General features: G+C 46.0%; 1 pseudogene; it reads right to left on the bottom strand.

The window, feature by feature from the left end:
- LOC136628741 (zinc finger protein 850-like) overlaps window positions 1-20134 on the bottom strand; it is a 79587-nt pseudogene that overhangs the window by 24915 nt on the left and 34538 nt on the right.

Raw genomic sequence — 20134 nt, 5'->3', positions numbered from 1 at the left:
GGCTCTGACCTCAGCCCTATATTGCCTCCTGATTGGCTGGGAGAGCTGTTTGCAAGGTACTATGGGTACCCTGAGATCATGTGATCCTTTCTCTTTTTTCTGTCAGATGTCATTTTCGCATGACATATCACACACACACAGCTCTGTTACATGCATGTCACACACACAACTCTGTTACATTGCTTTTGCATTAGAGCTGCATGTGTTTTTCGAACTTCAGATGGTGGCTGCGGTGACATCGTGGCTTGTCGCTGTATTATGTAAGCTGCATAAGCTTTACGGCGGCGTTGAACCCTCTGTGGGGACGTGTACACGACAGCAATGGTTTATTTCAACGCTAGACAACGGTATTTAGTGGTTACTACTCACCTGGGCGATTACCTGTAGGAATCTCCTCTTCAAACTCCTGTTTGACTGTCACAATTGTTACTGTATCATCAATATTAGTCAGATCTTCATCCTGATACAAAAGCTGTGAGACAAATATTGTAAAAGTCAGCAGACGGTTGGAGAAGTCATGTGACATCTAATAAGACTGAAGACAAGAGCTTCACAGCCTTCTACAGATCAGAGGGACATCTCCATCTACCTGATGGTCCTGTGGAAGAAGAGGACGGGGACATCTCTCTGGTGGGCTTCTCTTACTGGATGGAACTGGAGGAAACACAGACGGACACTGAAGTCATTCTTTACATACAGATAATAAAGTCCCCGTGTATTTAGTCCTGTCTATTACCTGGTGATGGGAGCGGCTGGTGGGTCTCCATCATGGCCTCCTTGTACAGATCCTTGTGTCCTTCTAAATACTCCCACTCCTCCAAGGAGAAATAGACAGCGACATCCTGACACCTTATAGGAACCTGACAATACAATATACAGTCATCACCCAGAAGCCTCCAGTGCTGTTACTGTATAATGTCCCAGCATTCCCTGCAGCGTCACCTCTCCAGTCAGCAGCTCAATCATTTTGTTGGTGAGTTCTAGAATCTTCTGTACATTGATGTCCTCATGTATCAGGGGGTGAGGTGGGGGCCCCATGATTGGACTCGGGGTTCTCCCCCATCCATCATACACAGGGGTCCGACAGTCATCACTAGAGGTCTTCTTCACTACTGTGTAATCCTGTTTATGGGGAGACAGTAATAAATATCACTGCAGACATTTCCAGAGTCCATCACCTCTAGAGTGACATCATCTGTTATTACCATAGATAAGAATGATGTAATGTGACATCATCAGAATCTCTCACCTCTCCAGTGACATCCTCTGTTATTACCATAGATAAGAATGAAGTAATGTGATATTGCAGAATCTCTCACCTCTCCAGTAAGCTGGAAGATTATTTCCCGGGTGAGAATTAATACACTCTCGGCCATCATGTTTGTGTCTTCTTTCATCCTTGATGAGTGAATCAGGAAAATTCTTTTTTATAGAAGATATCTAAAGATGTTCATATATTGAAAAAACCTGAAAAAGAAGCAGAAGAGCCAATGTGAGAATGGGAAATCAAAACCTCAAGATAAGGGAAAACTGAGACGTTAGCCATCCTGCCCCATAATAGTATGTACCCCTCCACCCTGCCCCATAATAGTATGTACCCCTCCACCCTGCCCCATAATAGTATGCACCGCTCCACCCTGCCCCATAATAGTAAGTACCGCTCCATCCTGCCCCATAATAGTATGTACCGCTCCCGCCTGCCCCATAATAGTATGTACCGCTCTACCCTGCCCCATAATAGTATGTACCCCTCCACCCTGCCCCATAATAGTATGTCCCGCTCCACCCTGCCCCATAATAGTATGTACCGCTCCACCCTGCCCAATAATAGTATGTACCCCTCCACCCTGCCCCATAATAGTATGTACCCCTCCACCCTGCCCCATAATAGTATGTACCGCTCCACCCTGCCCCATAATAGTATGTACCGCTCCACCCAGCCCCATAATAGCATGTACCGCTCCACCCAGCCCCATAATAGCATGTACCGCTCCACCCAGCCCCATAATAGTATGTACCGCTCCACCCAGCCCCATAATAGTATGTACCGCTCCACCCAGCCCCATAATAGCATGTACCGCTCCACCCAGCCCCATAATAGTATGTACCCCTCCACCCTGCCCCATAATAGTATGTACCCCTCCACCCTGCACCATAATAGTATGTACGGCTCCACCCTGCACCATAATAGTACGTAGCGCTCCACCCTGCACCATAATAGTATGTATCGCTCCACCCTGCCCCATAATAGTATGTATCGCTCCACCCTGCCCCATAATAGTATGTACTACTCCACCCTGCCCCATAATAGTATGTACTGCTCCACCCTGCACCATAATAGTATGTATCGCTCCACCCTGCCCCATAATAGTATGTACCGCTCCACCCTGCCCCATAATAGTATGTACAGCTCCACCCTGCCCCATAATAGTATGTACTACTCCACCCTGCACCATAATAGTATGTATCGCTCCACCCTGCCCCATAATAGTATGTACCGCTCCACCCTGCCCCATAATAGTATGTACCGCTCCACCCTGCCCCATAATAGTATGTACCCCTCCACCCTGCCCCATAATAGTATGTAGCGCTCCATCCTGCCCCATAATAGTATGTACCGCTCCACCCTGCCCCATAATAGTATGTACCCCTCCACCCTGCCCCATAATAGTATGTACCCCTCCTCCCTGCCCCATAATAGTATGTACCGCTCCACCCTGCCCCATAATAGTATGTACCCCTCCACCCTGCCCCATAATAGTATGTACCCCTCCTCCCTGCCCCATAATAGTATGTACCGCTCCACCCTGCCCCATAATAGTATGTACCCCTCCACCCTGCCCCATAATAGTATGTACCGCTCCACCCGGCACCATAATAGTATGTACCGCTCCACCCTGCCCCATAATAGTATGTACCGCTCCACCCTGCCCCATAATAGTATGTACCCCTCCACCCTGCCCCATAATAGTATGTAGCGCTCCACCCTGCCCCATAATAGTATGTAGCGCTCCACCCTGCCCCATAATAGTATGTACCGCTCCACCCTGCCCCATAATAGTATGTACCCCTCCACCCTGCCCCATAATAGTATGTACCGCTCCACCCTGCCCCATAATAGTATGTACCGCTCCACCCTGCCCCATAATAGTATGTACCGCTCCACCCTGCCCCATAATAGTATGTACCGCTCCACCCTGCCCCATAATAGTATGTACCGCTCCACCCTGCCCCATAATAGTATGTACCGCTCCACCCTGCCCCATAATAGTATGTACCGCTCCACCCTGCCCCATAATAGTATGTACCGCTCCACCCTGCCCCATAATAGTATGTACCGCTCCACCCTGCCCCATAATAGTATGTACCGCTCCACCCTGCCCCATAATAGTATGTACCGCTCCACCCTGCCCCATAATAGTATGTACCGCTCCACCCTGCCCCATAATAGTATGTACCGCTCCACCCTGCACCATAATAGTATGTATCGCTCCACCCTGCCCCATAATAGTATGTATCGCTCCACCCTGCCCCATAATAGTATGTACCGCTCCACCCTGCCCCATAATAGTATGTACTACTCCACCCTGCCCCATAATAGTATGTACCGCTCCACCCTGCCCCATAATAGTATGTACTACTCCACCCTGCACCATAATAGTATGTATCGCTCCACCCTGCCCCATAATAGTATGTACCGCTCCACCCTGCCCCATAATAGTATGTACTACTCCACCCTGCACCATAATAGTATGTACCGCTCCACCCTGCACCATAATAGTATGTATCGCTCCACCCTGCACCATAATAGTATGCACCCCTCCACCCTGCCCCATAATAGTATGTACCGCTCCACCCTGCACCATAATAGTATGTACTGCTCCACCCTGCCCCATAATAGTATGTAGCGCTCCACCCTGCACCATAATAGTATGTACCCCTCCACCCTGCCCCATAATAGTATGTACCGCTCCACCCAGCCCCATAATAGTATGTACCGCTCCACCTCCACCATAATAGTATGTCCCGCTCCACCCTGCACCATAATAGTATGTACCGCTCCACCCTGCCCCATAATAGTATGTACCCCTCCACCCTGCCCCATAATAGTATGTACCCCTCCACCCTGCCCCATAATAGTATGTACCGCTCCACCCTGCCCCATAATAGTATGTACGGCTCCACCCTGCACCATAATAGTATGTACTACTCCACCCTGCCCCATAATAGTATGTACCGCTCCACCCTGCCCCATAATAGTATGTACCGCTCCACCCTGCCCCATAATAGTATGTACCGCTCCACCCTGCCCCATAATAGTATGTACCGCTCCACCCTGCCCCATAATATGTACCCCTCCACCCTGCCCCATAATAGTATGTACTACTCCACCCTGCCCCATAATAGTATGTACCGCTCCACCCTGCCCCATAATAGTATGTACGGCTCCACCCTGCCCCATAATAGTATGTACGGCTCCACCCTGCACCATAATAGTATGTACCACTCCACCCTGCCCCATAATAGTATGTACCGCTCCACCCTGCCCCATAATAGTATGTACCGCTCCACCCTGCCCCATAATAGTATGTACCGCTCCACCCTGCCCCATAATAGTATGTACCGCTCCACCCTGCCCCATAATATGTACCCCTCCACCCTGCCCCATAATAGTATGTACTACTCCACCCTGCACCATAATAGTATGTATCGCTCCACCCTGCCCCATAATAGTATGTACCGCTCCACCCTGCACCATAATAGTATGTATCGCTCCACCCTGCCCCATAATAGTATGTACCGCTCCACCCTGCACCATAATAGTATGTATCGCTCCACCCTGCCCCATAATAGTATGTACCGCTCCACCCTGCCCCATAATAGTATGTACTACTCCACCCTGCACCATAATAGTATGTATCGCTCCACCCTGCCCCATAATAGTATGTACCGCTCCACCCTGCCCCATAATAGTATGTACTACTCCACCCTGCACCATAATAGTATGTACCGCTCCACCCTGCACCATAATAGTATGTATCGCTCCACCCTGCACCATAATAGTATGCACCCCTCCACCCTGCCCCATAATAGTATGTACCGCTCCACCCTGCACCATAATAGTATGTACTGCTCCACCCTGCCCCATAATAGTATGTAGCGCTCCACCCTGCACCATAATAGTATGTCCCGCTCCACCCTGCACCATAATAGTATGTACCGCTCCACCCTGCCCCATAATAGTATGTACCCCTCCACCCTGCCCCATAATAGTATGTACCCCTCCACCCTGCCCCATAATAGTATGTACCACTCCACCCTGCCCCATAATAGTATGTACCACTCCACCCTGCCCCATAATAGTATGTACCCCTCCACCCTGCCCCATAATAGTATGTACCCCTCCACCCTGCACCATAATAGTATGTACCCCTCCTCCCTGCCCCATAATAGTATGTACCCCTCCACCCTGCCCCATAATAGTATGTCCAGCTCCACCCTGCGCCATAATAGTATGTCCCGCTCCACCCTGCCCCATAATAGTATGTCCCGTTCCCCCCGGCGCTGTAATAGTTGGCCCCGGGAAGCTATATAGCTCCTGTAAGCCGCCATGTTGTTCCGTGTAGTAATGGTCGCTCCCAGGAACTATTCCCGCACCGTCCCTTCTGGCTGGAAGCTGTATTGTACAGATGACCCCCGTACTAATGGCCGAGATCAGCAAGAACTCAGATCCCAGTCATTTAACACTTTGGATGCTGCGCTATATGGACCGTGGCAGATAAAAGAGGGAGAGGCTCCATCTGTCACCCTATTGGTCACCCTGCAATTATGTGGTGCCTATGGGAGCTTATCTCACACAGGGAGTGAAGGGTTAATAATGACCTACCGTGAGGGACACACAGACCTCCACCTGCAGAGCCCACAGCAGCTTCCAGGACCTGTGATGATGTCACTGTCATGTGATCAGTCACGTGTGTGGGAGGAGTCATGGGTCACATGACCACGGTGTGATCAATGTACACAGGACTCTGCTGAGAGCTTTATGAGTTACTAACAGAGAAGTGACCCTTCATGAGGGGAAAACCCTCTGCGACCTGCTGTATACAACTTACCGGACTACACATTACACACACAGCTCTGCTACACCGTACACATTACATACACAGCTCTGCTACTCCGTACACATTACATACACAGCTCTGCTACTCCGTACACATTACATACACAGCTCTGCTACTCCGTACACATTACATACACAGCTCTGCTACTCCGTACACATTACATACACAGCTCTGCTACTCCGTACACATTACATACACAGCTCTGCTACACCGTACACATTACATACACAGCTCTGCTACACCGTACACATTACATACACAGCTCTGCTACTCCGTACACATTACATACACAGCTTTGCTACACCGTACACATTACATACACAGCTCTGCTACACCGTACACATTACATACACAGCTCTGCTACACCGTACACAGCTTTGCTACACCGTACACATTAAATACACAGCTCTGCTACACCGTACACATTATATACACAGCTCTGCTACACCGTACACATTATATACACAGCTCTACTACACCGTACACATTACATACACAGCTCTGCTACACCGTACACATTATATACACAGCTCTACTACACCGTACACATTATATACACAGTTCTGCTGCACCGTACACATTATATACACAGCTCTGCTACACCGTACACATTACATACACAGCTCTGCTACACCGTACACATTACATACACAGCTCTGCTACACCGTACACATTACATACACAGCTCTACTACACCGTACACATTTTATACACAGCTCTGCTACACCGTACACATTATATACACAGCTCTACTACACCGTACACATTATATACACAGCTCTACTACACCGTACACATTATATACACAGCATACATTATATACACAGCTCTACTACACCGTACACATTATATACACAGCTCTACTACACTGTACACATTATATACACAGTTCTGCTGCACCGTACACATTATATACACAGCTCTACTACACCGTACACATTATATACACAGCTCTGCTACACCGTACACATTATATACACAGCTCTGCTACACCGTACACATTATATACACAGCTCTGCTACACCGTACACATTATATACACAGCTCTGCTACACCGTACACATTATATACACAGCTCTGCTACACCGTACACATTATATACACAGCTCTACTACATCGTACACATTATATACACAGCTCTACTACACCGTACACATTATATACACGGCTCTGCTACACCGTACACATTATATACACAGCTCTACTACACCGTACACATTATATACACAGCTCTGCTACACCGTACACATTATATACACAGCTTTACTACACCGTACACATTATATACACAGCTCTGCTACACCGTACACATTACATACACAGCTCTACTACACCGTACACATTATATACACAGCTCTACTACACCGTACACATTATATACACAGCTCTACTACACCGTACACATTATATACACAGCTCTGCTACACCGTACACATTATATACACAGCTTTACTACACCGTACACATTATATACACAGCTCTGCTACACCGTACACATTATATACACAGCTTTACTACACCGTACACATTATATACACAGCTCTGCTACACCGTACACATTACATACACAGCTCTACTACACCGTACACATTATATACACAGCTCTACTACACCGTACACATTATATACACAGCTCTACTACACCGTACACATTATATACACAGCTCTGCTACACCGTACACATTATATACACAGCTTTACTACACCGTACACATTATATACACAGCTCTGCTACACCGTACACATTACATACACAGCTCTGCTACACCGTACACATTACATACACAGCTCTACTACACCGTACACATTATATACACAGCTCTGCTACACTGTACACATTATATACACAGCTCTACTACACTGTACACATTATATACACAGCTCTACTACACCGTACACATTACATACACAGCTCTGCTACACCGTACACACTTTATACACAGCTCTGCTACACCGTACACATTATATACCCAGCTCTACTACACCGTACACATTATATACACAGCTCTGCTACACCGTACACATTATATACACAGCTCTACTACACCGTACACATTATATACACAGCTCTGCTACACCGTACACATTATATACACAGCTTTACTACACCGTACACATTATATACACAGCTCTGCTACACCGTACACATTACATACACAGCTCTACTACACCGTACACATTATATACACAGCTCTGCTACACTGTACACATTATATACACAGCTCTACTACACCGTACACATTACATACACAGCTCTGCTACACCGTACACACTTTATACACAGCTCTGCTACACCGTACACATTATATACCCAGCTCTACTACACCGTACACATTATATACACAGCTCTGCTACACCGTACACATTATATACACAGCTCTACTACACCGTACACATTATATACACAGCTCTGCTACACCGTACACATTATATACACAGCTCTACTACACTGTACACATTATATACACAGCTCTACTACACCGTACACATTATATACACAGCTCTACTACACCGTACACATTATATACACAGCTCTGCTACACCGTACACATTATATACACAGCTCTGCTACACCGTACACATTATATACACAGCTCTGCTACACCGTACACATTATATACACAGCTCTGCTACACCGTACACATTATATACACAGCTCTGCTACATGGTCTAGGGCAACTGTTGTTTTTCAAGTTCAGAATTGTGTTATAATTAGAGAGGCGCCAGCATGCCCGGATAAAGCAGTTACTCGAGTGAGCCCCGCTCTTCTTGAGTAACTGCTTATTGGTCTGAGCAGGCTCAGGGGTGCGACGGGAGTGAGCTGGGGGCGGCAGGGGATAGAGGGGGGGGAGGAGTGAGAGAGATCTCTCTCTCTCTACCCCCTGCTAACACCCGCCGTCCCCCTGAGCCTGTTTGGACCAGTAAGCAGTTACTCAAGAAGAGTGATGCTCGCTCGAGTAACTGCTTTATACAAGCATGCTCGCTCATCTCTAGTGATAATGTACCTGCCTAACACCACCCCTGGTGTGCACGATTTGTTTCAGCCCTGAGCCCCTGGATATTAGTGTCACAGATCGACTGATCCAAGCACACCCGCAGCTACCAGTCACTGCAGAGGCTCAATCGATCACTATAGCGGGATTAGAGAGCAGGCTGATTTGTACCCAGCTTTCCCAAGCTGCTGCACGCATGCAAAACAAAAGCTGAAATCACCACCTGATCTGGTCAAACGGCTGCTGTGCTCTACCATACCCACACACGCTCGCTGCAATCACCAGCTTTACAATGTCACCAGTAAGCTGGAACCCGGACTACGAATTGTGAACACAACCTACAGAGTTATGGTTTGGTTTATAACGGACAAGGCTTGGCTAACAAATTGCAGATTTATTCTAAAAAAAACTAGCAATGCTAAATATCTCTATGTACAGGAATATCCAGAAAAGATGTTACAATGGAGATAAGGTTTACCAGCATACACAACATGTAGTATTGTAAAATAAAACATGGAGAAAATAGCGAAAGGTTCCAGATTTGGGGTATTTGCCAGAATGTTCTTTTCATGCGGAGTCGCTGAAGCAGAAGGGAAAGCCTTACACCTTAGTGTATCTCCGAAATCTGAGAATGTCTTTCTGAACCTCCTCCCGCCGCCCTCTCTGATGTCGTTCAGAGAAGTGAAGGGTGTATGTGTTGCACTTATGAGTAAACCATATTTCCCCATTTCAGCCATATCTCTGCCGGAGATCCTCCGAACGGGTAAATATATGCCTGGCATAATTCCGGTTATGATTTTGTGATCCGCCCGATTCCGAAAATATAATTCACATTGGGCTGGGACCTTTGCACAATCAATGATCCTTATTAGGGTTTTTCTTACTGTTAGGAGTCTTGCAGCCAGAATGTCTTTGAGAAATATCTATGGTGTCAATCCTACACCTGCAGGGGGTATTTAGCATCCCTGTGTCACTAATTAACTTTATTGCCATCAGAACAAAGAACTTCCTATGGCCACATGTACATCAGAGGTCTGGCAGATGGGAGGGAGGAAGGGTGAATTAGCAATATTGAGTCGTTCCACCCAACTCCCCTGTAGCCCTGAACGGCAAGTTGATATGAAGAGTTGGATGATACCTCAGTAGTATTTTTATACCACAATTGGTAAGAAAACCCCAGAGATTGAGCTGAGAGGTTGATATAAAAGGGAGTGTTGGTCTCCAGCACAGGAGTCTGCAGCACATTGAAATATAACTGAGAGCGGCCCCTGGCGGGTGGACAGATATTCTGCTGCAGGCAAGAGATCTGCTTCATACTAGCTGGGACCTTATAAATAATAGTTATCAGTACCATATATATATATATATATATATATATATACACACGTGAGAAGGTACAGGCTCATAATATGGAAGAATCTGTCTCAAAATGGCCGCTAGATACAAAATGGAGCATTATAAGATGCGAATAAAACTTGTGCGTAGTAAAACAGTAAACAAAGCAGAAATACCTTTAGAGCATGAGATACGGTACAGTGTGTAATGATTTGTCTCTGTTCTTTTTCATGAGAACCAAGTCTGGACGCAGTTGTTATCAGAAGAAGCCCTCCCACATGTCCATTCGGAGATTTGGACAAAGGAACTGACTGTGCTACAGCCACCTGAATCACAAAGTGAATACAAGGGAGGACCAGGGGGGGACCAGATAACGCTGGGAGAAACAGACATTTGAAGAACATTACAGATATATTCTCACTACGCTGATTGCTGAACAATGCATGATTCTTAATGTTTGTCTAAGCCAATGAGATTAACGTTGTGACTAATGACGCATTCCTTTCCTGTATTAGAACTATACCAAGTCAATAAACGCTCAGTGTACGGTGCGCCTCTTGACAGAGAGAGTCACCTGTTACCTGCCGTGGCTTTCTCTACGTACCTGAGGAAACTGATAACTATCTGTCTAGTTCTTGGTTTCTGGGATGCATCCAAGTACGGACTAATTTGGAACCCAAGGCCTGAAAGGTTATGTGACCGTGTAGCGGTCCTTAACAGTTGTGTATATATATATATATATATTTATTTGGTACTGCATGTAACTATAGAAGAGCAACTTTCCATTCACTTTCAGGTTCTCTGTGCAGAGCTAGTGACCCCAACTCTGCTACATCTACTGTTGTTGATTAGTTCTTTTATGTCTGCTGTTTGGGTCACTAATATGACCCATTGGTAACCGCTAAGTCTTAAGCAGTCCTGGTCGATCATGTGAGGTTATATCCTACCCACAGTGTGATTAGTGTATTAGTTAGTATATTAGACAGGGACTGATATCCAGTATAGAGATATCGACAGATCAGGTGATCGCTAGCCCATAGGGGGAGTAGTTGCCTGGTCACATTGGTGGACTAGATAGAGCAGTAATGGCAAACCTTTTAGAGATCGAGTGCCCAAACGGCAACTCCAAACCTATTTATTTATCGCAAAGTGCCAACACCTCAGGGGGCGGGGCTTATCAAAATCGTATGATTTTTACAGCTGTCGTCATAAAAAGGACAGCACCACTTCAAAATAGACAGGGAGCAATGCCCTGTGGTTGTTCCTAGCTGGAGCACTGGACTACCATTGGTGCGTACTTGCAGCTGATTTCATACTGTGAGGTGCTTCATCTCACCTTCTCCAAAGGCTTCAGGTTCCCAGTGGCCTGTATTGGCCTCCCCTGACCAGCAATGACACATCTGACCAGGCTGCTATGAACCAGAAGAGCGCTAACTTTGGGAAGCCTTATGGAGGAAATGAGGGGGGGGGGGTGCTGCATAGTATGAAATCAGCTGTGGATATGCTGTTGATTTCCAGTCAAAATCCATATGAATAGTGTGTACTTTTAAAAAAAAATCAAATATTAGTATAAGTACGGCATTATATCGCGTGGCCACAAAATATACATGTGCAGGCTAGGTTGTTCGGAATGAAAAATTATATCCTAGACATCTTTCAAAGCAAGAAGCAACTGACTCACAAAAAAGTGGTCCACTAGATCATCAAGGCAAATGTTTCAAGATACTAGCTGCACACCAGAGTAGCCACCCAACAGAGACTTACTACAGAATTAAAGAAACAGTAAAAGAAGGGAAGAACGACAAGTAACAAAACAAAAAACGGGGGAGGGGAGGGACAAATGGTGCAGATTTTAACTGGTTTTGGATGCCGAAATGCTGTGATAATTTTTGCTGCGGACACTCTGCAGCATTTTTGCCACATGAAAACATACCTTATGTCAGCTTCAGGTATGCTTCCATGTGCAGAGTGGCCCCAGTAGTAATAGTGACCCTCACAGTGGCCCCAGTAGTAATAGTGACCCCTACAGTGGCCCCAGTAGTAATAGTGACCCCTACAGTGGCCTTAGTAGTAATAGTGACCCCCACAGGGGTCTTAGTAGTAATAGTGACCCCCACAGCGGCCTCATTAGTAATAGTGACCCTCACAGTGGCCCCAGTAGTAAATAGTGACCCCTACAGTGGCCTTAGTAGTAAGAGTGACCCCCACAGGGGTCTTAGTAGTAATAGTAACCCCCACAGCGGCCTCAGTAGTAATAGTGACCCCCCACAGTGGTCTTAGTAGTAATAGTGACCCCCACAGTGGCCTCAGTAGTAGAAGCGATCCCCACAGAGGCCTCAGCAGTAATAGTGACCCCCACAGTGGCTTCATTAGTAAAAGTGATCCCCACATTAGCTCCAGTAGTAATAGTGACTCCCACACCAGCCCTTGTAATAATAATGACTTCTACATCTGGATCAACAAGGGGGTTGAAACAGGCTGAACTAGATGGACACTGTCTTCATTCAGCCTAACCTACTATGTTACAGGGGCCTCAGTCGTAATGGTGACCCCCACAGTCATATCAGTAATAATACTATTATTACTGGGCTTATATAGGGAACACTATTACGAATAGTGTCCCCTATATTGGCCCCAGTAATAATATTAACCTAACAGTGGCCCCAGTAGTAATAGCGCCCCTCCCCTGCAAGCCATACACTTACCTCCTCCCTGTAGTCTAAGCACTGTACCTCCCCTTCTCATCGTTGCTGAGGTTGCACATAATGTTGGAAGTGTGTGCCCAGAATGCTTCCTCCCTTTTCCTCTCCTCCAGCATAACCAAGAAGGAGAGGTCAGGAGATGAGGATCCCCGATGCACACAGTGATAGCAGAGTGTGCATCGGGGATCAGCGCTGCTGAGTGATTACTGTCCTGGGAGCCATGGCACCCCAGCCGGTAATCACTATTATGGTAAGAAGCCATTGGTTCGAGTGCCATAGAAAGAGAAAATAGGCAGCAGAGTCCAAATCTTCAGGTGCAATAAACGACTTGCATTTTCATCAGAACATCACATCATCATAAGACACACTGACGTTTCGACCATTACATAGATGGTCTTTGACAAAGACCATCTATGTAACGGTCGAAACGTCGCTGTGTCTTATGATGATGTGATGTTCTGATGAAAATACAAGTCGTTTATTGCACCTGAAGATTTGGACTCTGCTGCCTATTTTCTCTTTCTATGTTGCTAACCTGTGGGATTAGGATTCATTCCCAGTTAGGCGTGCAGTACCCTGCGTGTGGAAGAAACCCCCCCTTATGGGTTATGGTGAGTGCTGCTGAATACAATTTTTTGCCTATTGGCTCGAGTGCCGACAGAAAGGGCTTTGCATGCCCCCTCCGCATGCGTGTCATAGGTTCACCACCAAGGAGATAGAGTTAAAGACCTAGTGTAGTGTATTTAGGCTTGCCATCATCATCTGCCTTCTTATTTGATGATTGTCGGCTGAAGAAGCTTCTAGTCATTACCATTATCCTCACTCATCTACTGACCTGCAGCGGGCCGTCCTGCTATCTCTGAGGAATCCTGCATCTTCCAGCGGCCACAGGGGCCCCTGCATCAAGATCCATTTTACTTCTGACTCTAAGGCATTGTGCATGAGACTCCCTACACACACACACACACACACACACACACATATATATATATATATATAGTGAGAGACAGTGACCGGCAAAGTGCTGGAGGGCAGATATATTTAGCCTAGGATGCTCTCCTATGAGGCTTTGGGAAGCAGTTGGGCAGATACGTGCCACCGAGCGGCCTGGGCTCGGTGGAGGAAGCCGGCAGTTGTGTGTCAGTAACATTAAGTTACTGACACGTTGTAGTTGTGTAAGTGGCTCCAAGCTGCATAGTCCAGGCTGACTTTTCCTGGAGTGGTCAAAGTGAAGGGTGGGATGGCCACTCCCATGTACCAGGTGAGGCTGGTACCAGGCCCTATAAAGCCTGAGCCTGCAGGTCTGGGATAGACACAGGGGCTGAGAGAGCCAGAGAGAGGGCTCAGTGGAGGGCTGAGAGGCCCGAGGTTGACAGGGTGAACCCCCTAACCTCCACACCAAGGAAAGGTGTATGGTGAGACCTCCACAGGTCTGAGGACCGGACTGGATGTGTGCCGCAGGCGTTTGATTTTGACAAATGAGTAGTCAGGGCCGGACTCTGTTTTAGTGAGTGCTCAGACGAGCAGGTGTTATTTTATGTCGGCCTGAAGTTAACGCCTGTCTTGTTTTCTTTATGCTGCAATAAACCCAGGCAAAGCCTGGGCTAAAGAACTTTGTTGCCCAGTGTCACTGTCTCTGGCCGCAGATGCCCATGCTGCTACCTACCCTAACACTAATCCCTCACAATATATATATATATATATATATATATATATATATATATATATACACACTACCGTTCAAAAGTTTGGGGTCACCCAAACAATTTTGTGTTTTCCATGAAAAGTCACACTTATTCACCACCATGCGTTGTGAAATGAATAGAAAAGAGTCAAGACATTGACAAGGTTAGAAATAATGATTTGTATTTGAAATAACATTATTTTTACATCAAACTTTGCTTTCGTCAAAGAATCCTCCTTTTGCAGCAATTACAGCATTGCACACCTTTGACATTCTAGCTGTTAATTTGTTGAGGTAAGCTTGTGAAATTGCACCCCACGCTTCTAGAAGCATCTCCCACAAGTTGGATTGGTTGGATGGGCACTTCTGGCGTACCATACGGTCAAGCTGCTCCCACAACAGCTCAATGGGGTTCAGATCTGGTGACTGCGCTGGCCACTCCATTACCGATAGAATACCAGCTGCCTGCTTCTGCTGTAAATAGTTCTTGCACAATTTGGAGGTGTGTTTAGGGTCATTGTCCTGTTGTAGGATGAAATTGGTTCCAATCAAGCGCTGTCCACTGGGTATGGCATGGCGTTGCAAAATGGAGTGATAGCCTTCCTTATTCAGAATCCCTTTTACCCTGTACAAATCTCCCACCTTACCAGCACCAAAGCAACCCCAGACCATCACATTACCTCCACCATGCTTAACAGATGGCGTCAGGCATTCTTCCAGCATCTTTTCATTTGTTCTGCGTCTTACAAACGTTCTTCTTTGTGATCCAAACACCTCAAACTTGGATTCATCCGTCCACAACACTTTTTTCCAGTCTTCCTCTGTCCAATGTCTGTGTTCTTTTGCCCATCTTAATCTTTTTCTTTTATTGGCCAGTCTCAGATATGGCTTTTTCTTTGCCACTCTGCCCTGAAGCCCAAAATCCCGCAGCCGCCTCTTCACTGTAGATGTTGACACTGGTGTTTTGCGGGTACTATTTAATGAAGATGCCAGTTGGGTACCTGTGAGGCGTCTGTTTCTCAAACTAGAGACTCTAATGTGCTTATCTTCTTGCTTAGTTGTGCAACGCGGCCTCCCACTTCTTTTTCTACTCTGGTTAGAGCCTGTTTGTGCTGTCCTCTGAAGGGAGTAGTACACACCGTTGTAGGAAATCTTCAATTTCTTAGCAATTTCTCGCATGGAATAGCCTTCATTTCTAAGAACAAGAATAGACTGTCGAGTTTCAGATGAAAGTTCTCTTTTTCTGGCCATTTTGAGCGTTTAATTGACCCCACAAATGTGATGCTCCAGAAACTCAATCTGCTCACAGGAAGGTCAGTTTTGTAGCTTCTGTAACGAGCTAGACTGTTTTCAGATGTGTGAACATGATTGCACAAGGGTTTTCTAATCATCAATTAGCCTTCTGAGCCAATGAGCAAACACATTGTACCATTAGAACACTGGAGTGATAGTTGCTGGAAATGGGCCTCTATATACCTTTGTAGATATTGCACAAAAAAACAGACATTTGCAGCTAGAATAGTCATTTACCACATTAGCAATGTATAGAGTGCATTTGTTTAAAGTTAGGACTAGTTTAAAGTTATCTTCATTGAAAAGTACAGTGCTTTTCCTTCAAAAATAAGGACATGTCAATGTGACCCCAAGCTTTTGAACGGTAGTGTATATGTACAGCTAATTGGGACTTCCAGACTAAATATTGACTACTGTTATATTCATTGTAATGTATATTTGTGCCATCCCCAAGTATAACTTTATAAAGTTGCTGTGATGATCTTTATTGTTATCTCCGTATAATTATTACATAGCATGCTAGGCTTTAAAAAGACAAATGTCCATCCAGTTCAGCGTGGTTCCTCCCCCCATATTGATCGAGAAGGCAAAAAAACCAATGAGGTAGAAGCCAATTTATTTCATTTTGGGGGAAAAATTGCAGTCACAATGGCAGTCAGAATAAGATACGAAATAATAATCTAAAGGTTCATCCTTCAACATCATTTTTAACTAATTCACCATTTTCATCTTGTAAGCATCCAATAGGATCTTTGACTTTTCTTTTGCTTTTGACATACCCCCAAACGTTTTTTTTATTGCTTTTGGCCTCTCTTGCAAGCCTCATTGTGTCGCTAGATTTCTAAAGGTGGCAGATAGACTAAGACCTAGAATCTCATATCTGGTTCCTAAACTGGATTCTTTCAGCACTTTCAGGGCTTCCTTTCAAACCTATAGATTCAATATCAGTTGGGTATTTAATAGAGATGAGCAAGCATCAAAATGCTCTGATGCTCGTTACTCAAGCCGAGCTTTTCGTAATGCTCGAGAGCTTGTTTCGAGTAACGAACCCCATTAAACTCAATGGGAGACCCGAGCATTTTTTAGGGTGACCGATGCTCGGTAGCTGGCTGACTTGTTTTCAAAGGAGTCGAGGCTGCTGCCGGTGGCTCCATTAAAAACAATAGTCTGCCGTCACCCCTAAAATGTTTTTCAGGGAAGGGCTTTACATATAAGCCTTTCCCTGAAAAACAAAAATTTTAGTGTAAAAAAAATAAAAAAACCTACCTCTCCGTCGTTGCCATGTCCCGCGGGGATGTAGAACACATTTGCCGTGTGCGGCAGAACACATTTGCCGTGTGCGGCAGATGTTTCCTGCATCCCCGCAAGGAAAAAGAATTCCCTGCTGCACCTGCAACGTCTGTGACAGATGCAGCAGAGGAATTCTAAATCCCTGCGGGAAATAAAGGGTTCCCTACCGCAGCTGTCACACATGACAGCTGTGGTGGAGTATCCTGCTGACGGCACCCCTGAAATGTTTTTCAGGGAAGGGTTTTAAATATAAGCTCTTCCCTGAAAAACAAAGAAAAGTGTAAAAAAAAAATAATACATACTCACCTCCTTAGCTGAAGCGCTCAGCTAATCAGAATTAGAGCTACCAACAGGCGGGGATTTTAAACCCCCGGCTGCTGATAGCTGAGAACTACAGAGCCGGGGACAGCGGCAAAAGCCGCCCCTGAGCCCCGGCAGGTGAGTATGGATTTTTCTTTATTTTTGACACTATTTTAAATGGCTTTTCAGGGAAGGGCTTATGAAGCCCTTCCCTGAAAAGCCATTGACGGCTGTCAGGGCTCAGCGGCGACTTCTGCCGCTGTCCCCGGCTCTGTAGATCTCAGCTATCAGCAGCCGGGGATTTAAAATCCCCTCCTGCTGGTAGTTCTGCTTGTGATTGGCTGAAGCACTCAGCCAATCACAATCAGAGCTACCAGCAGGCAGGGATTTTAACCCCTTCCCGCTCCAGGGCATAAGTTTATGTCCTGGCAGCGGGATACTTTCTGCAACTGGGCGTAAACTTACGTCCTGCACTTACAGTGTCGCTGCGGTGACAATCGCGGTGACACAGTAGTGACGTCTGCTAACATTGTTAGCAGACAATCACTACGTCCGGGCCAGCGATTGCTGTGATTGGTCAGTGAAGAACTCACTGACCAATCACAGCTCAGCAGCAGAAAGCGCGCTGTTAATAATGTAGTCTCTCTCTGCAATCGCCTCACAGTGCTTCCGGCGGTTGTAGAGAGAGATAGGGCTGTGTGAAAAATAAAATATAATAGCGATCTGTAGTGTAGTGAGTTCTGTGAGGTGTGATCAGTAGTGTAGTGTAATGAGAGTGTAGTGAGGTGTAATAAGCAGTGTAGTGAGAGTGTAGTGAGGTGTAATCAGTAGTGTAGTGTAGTGTAGTGAGGTGTGATCAATAGTGTGATCTGTAGTGTAGCTGGGATTTGTAGTGCAGTGAGTGATCTGTAGTGTAGTGTAGCTGGGATTTGTAGTGTAGTGTGTGATCTGTAGTGTGATCAGTAGTGTAGTTCTGCATTTCTGCCCCCGTTCCCTGGTCACCCCATCCCAGTGAACCTGTACAATAATCTGAAGTGCATATTACAGTTTTATAATGGCCCGCAGGAGATATACTGCTCAGGAGGCATACGCAATTATTGCCTCTGACTCAGATTCTGCTAGTGGGGATGACGCCACTTTTCAGGCATTCTGCTCCTCCTCATCTTCATCCTCATATACTGAATCTGAACTACCTGTATCCCCAAGAAGGCGTCCAAGGACCACCACTGCTGTGGACCCCAATACACCTGATGTTAGTTGGGGTAGCCCTTAAAATTTTAGACCCCAGATCCCTGTCTTCTTTGGCAACCCAGGGATTCAGTTTGATACTGAAGGGCTCAGAGCGAGGGACTTTATGTTTTTTTTTTCCGATGATTTTATTGCCCACATAGTGACCCAAATGAATTTGCATGCCCAGTATTTTATACAGCAAAATCCCACCTCCAGCTACGCAAGACCTGATAAGTGGACCCCTGTGGATGCACTAGAAATAAAAAAATTTGGGGAGTCTTGTGTTAACCATGGGTTTAGTGAAAAAGTCGACCCTCCGGGCGTACTGGAGTACTGATATTTTGTATCACACTCCTATGTTCCGGATGGCGATGTCAAGGACACGGTTTGAGATGATCCAAAAATTTTTGCACTATAATGATAATGCAGAGTGCCCCCCAAGTGATCATCCCAATTATGATCGCTTGTATATAATCAGGCCAGTAGTGGAACATTTTAATTTTAAATTTGCCTAGAAAAAAAAAATTGCAGTAGATGAGTCCCTGGTGCACTTCAAAGGAAGGGTTAAATTCCGCCAGTACTTGCCCAGTAAGCGGGCACGGTATGGCGTCAAATTGTACAAACTGTACGAAAGTACATCGGGGTACACGCATAAATTCCGCATTTATGAGGGGAAGGACACCAAAATTGAGCCCCCAGAATGCCCCCACTGTGCTGGGAGTAACAGGGAAAATAGTGTGGGAACTAGTGCACCCACTATTAGACCAGGGTTACCATCTATACCTGGACAACTTTTATACCAGTGTCCCCCTGTTTCAGTGCCTCGCTTCCAGGGGAACAGTGGCATGTGGTACCATCCGAAAAAATCATAGAAGCCTCCCTAAGACGCTGCTTGGGCAACTGCTCAGAAGGGGTGAGAGCCGGGCCCAATGCAGCAACAATATGTTGTGTGTCAAGTATAAGGACAAGAGGGATGTCCTTATATTGACCACAATCCACGGCCACAGTAGTACCCCCTGCCCAGTACGAGGTACCAGTACAGAAACTCCCAAGCCAGGTACCAGTACAGAAACCCCCAAGCCAGACTGTGTCCTTGACTATAATAAGTACATGGGAGGGGTTGATCTATCAGACCAGGTACCGGAGCCGTATAATGCTATGCGGAAAACACGGGTGTGGTACAAA

Source organism: Eleutherodactylus coqui, chromosome 5 (genome assembly GCF_035609145.1).
Source record: "Eleutherodactylus coqui strain aEleCoq1 chromosome 5, aEleCoq1.hap1, whole genome shotgun sequence".
In the NCBI taxonomy this organism is placed as follows: Eukaryota; Metazoa; Chordata; class Amphibia; order Anura; family Eleutherodactylidae; genus Eleutherodactylus; species Eleutherodactylus coqui.
This window is presented reverse-complemented; position numbering and strand designations above follow the sequence as displayed.